Raw genomic sequence first — 2,443 nt, 5'->3', positions numbered from 1 at the left:
GATTTGCACAAATGTTCTATTTTTTATCATCTTTTGCATTGGAGCTACATGGCAACCACTGGTACCATGTAGTACTTATATTTCTGTTAACAGTGCTGGTGTAATGAAAATATATTTACTATGCCAGGAGAGTAATATTTATTTGTTGCCGAGTGCTCAATTCATGTTCTGCCACATATATATGAAAGAGGTATGAATTAGCATGTGAGTGAGTGAGACAGCGAGATTCAACAGATACTGGGTTCATATACAAAACATTGCCAATATTGGGAATGCTTGCAGAACAGAAACAATATGCCAATGCGTATGTACATTTACCGAGCACTTCATAAGGAACACTATATTACAACACAGTTAAAATTGTGGCTTTGACCATAGTGTCCTTTATGACGTGGACATTAATATTAATTAATGTTGTTTATATCTATTGCAGCCACCAGACCCTCCCTTCCCTGGATTGAGACAGTTTCAATAAAGTGGACATGCAAGCTTTGCTCATATAGTGCATCGAATCAATGCATAATAACAAGGCATTATGCACTAATAGAACAAATTTGGGATGTGGAAGAACAGGAGATTCACAGCAGGAAAGTGCACCTGAAAAATCTGCAGGAATTGCATGATGCAATCATGTAAACATGGACCAGAATCTCAAAGGAATGTTTCCATCATATTGTGGAATCCATGCCACGAAGAATAGAGGATGTTTTGAGAGCAAAAGGATGCCCAACCCTGTATTAGTTCAAGTCTGAGGATTCTAACAAGGATGAATCATTTTCTAAGGCATTTCTGGGCAGCTGTGGTTCAGGTGGTAGAGCAGGTTGTCCACTAATCGTAGGTTGGTGGTTCGATTCCCGGCCCACATGACTCCACATACTGAAGTGTCCTTGGGCAAGGCACTGAACCCCAAGTTGGCAAGTTAGCACCTTGCATGGCAGCTCTGCTACCATTGGTGTGTGTGTGTGAATGAGACACGGTGTAAAGCGCTTTGGATAAAAGCACTATATAAGTGCAGAACATTTTATATTTACTGAAAGACTAGCAGGAGAGCCAAGTAACCCACATTGATTCAATTAATTCACAATATGCACACGTTCACCGCTTATGCCCAATTCACTGAAAACTGTCTTCGCTTGTCACATTCACAATTAGGAATTACATTATGTGAATAATGTAAATCAGCGGTTCTCAAATTTTCAAGGTGGAGGACCATTTCAACAGTCGGGGGGGGGCAGACCACCTAGCATCTCGAATCTGGCACATTCACCAACTACCTCAAAATGTTTACTGTTATTTTTAATTGTATCATTTGTATTTAAAAGAACCTCAATTTGACTGATTCTTCAAATTACCAGACTGTTGTATTGTTCCATTCTATTGAAGGTTCCTAGACTAGACTGCTCATTTTGGTTAATGAAGCTAAATGACACAACTGTTTGATAGCTGCAGCTATTACCTTGGTTGGATTACTAAACTAATACACGTTATTTTCTGTAGCCTATATAATGGGGTTTGGGGGGGACTTTAGCCTACATCCTGCCCATTGTTCGAAAAATGTGCAAACTGAAGACTATGAGAACAAATGTAAATGAATGTAGGCTATGGTATGGACACAAAAGGGTTTAAAATATAAACATTACATTATTAATCGTTTGTCTATATGTGAACAGCATGGCCACTTGCATCGCAATATTAATGTAATTTGCTATGTTTAGCGTGATATGGATTCAAGTGGTAGTACAATGCATTGTCATTGTTTATTTAAGTAAATCAGATTTTTAAATCTGATTAGAGAATGGTGTAATGTTCCTCGAAAACACATTTTGGCATACATTAATTTGGATATATGATAAAAGCCAAGTCTTGCTAGTGGACTAGGATTTACTCTAATTAAAGCACATTTTACCAGTAGAACAACCCAAGTGTGAAAGCATTAGACGGTACTTTTCTAGGTCACTAGATGGCGTAAGGGCGCTGTTATGAAAATTTAAGAACCGCAAATCATCTGTACTTACTTCTAAGGAGTGGATTGGTCATGTAGCTGCATGACATTTTAGCAACTGTTTAGCAGGTGTTAGAGGCAGGGGACATGCGGTGGAGGAGGTTACAGAGGAGAGGGAAGTCAGGATGGGGTGGTGGTGGAGAGGTCAGTGATTGAAGAAGCACAGGAGGAACTGAGAGAGGAAGGAAAAGCAGCTGGGGAGACTGAAAGCTGACCACGAGACAAGTTGAGCAGAACGGCATCTTCTCCTCTTTCTCTCCTTTTTACTTGGACATTACAACAAGCATTTAAAAAAGTACTCACAGTGATTTGGGCATTTCCATCAGTTATTAGCTGCTACTGGATAGCCACTGAATTCCAGGCCAGTGAGCATTGTTGGGGAAGTTCTGAAATAGATCAGAGACTGAGCTTGAATCAACTCATTCATACGGCCTAAAATCA

This window comes from Ictalurus punctatus, chromosome 1 (genome assembly GCF_001660625.3).
Source record: "Ictalurus punctatus breed USDA103 chromosome 1, Coco_2.0, whole genome shotgun sequence".
NCBI classification, from domain to species: domain Eukaryota; kingdom Metazoa; phylum Chordata; class Actinopteri; order Siluriformes; family Ictaluridae; genus Ictalurus; species Ictalurus punctatus.
The sequence above is the reverse complement of the archived record's forward strand: the minus strand, read 5'-3'. Positions refer to the sequence as shown.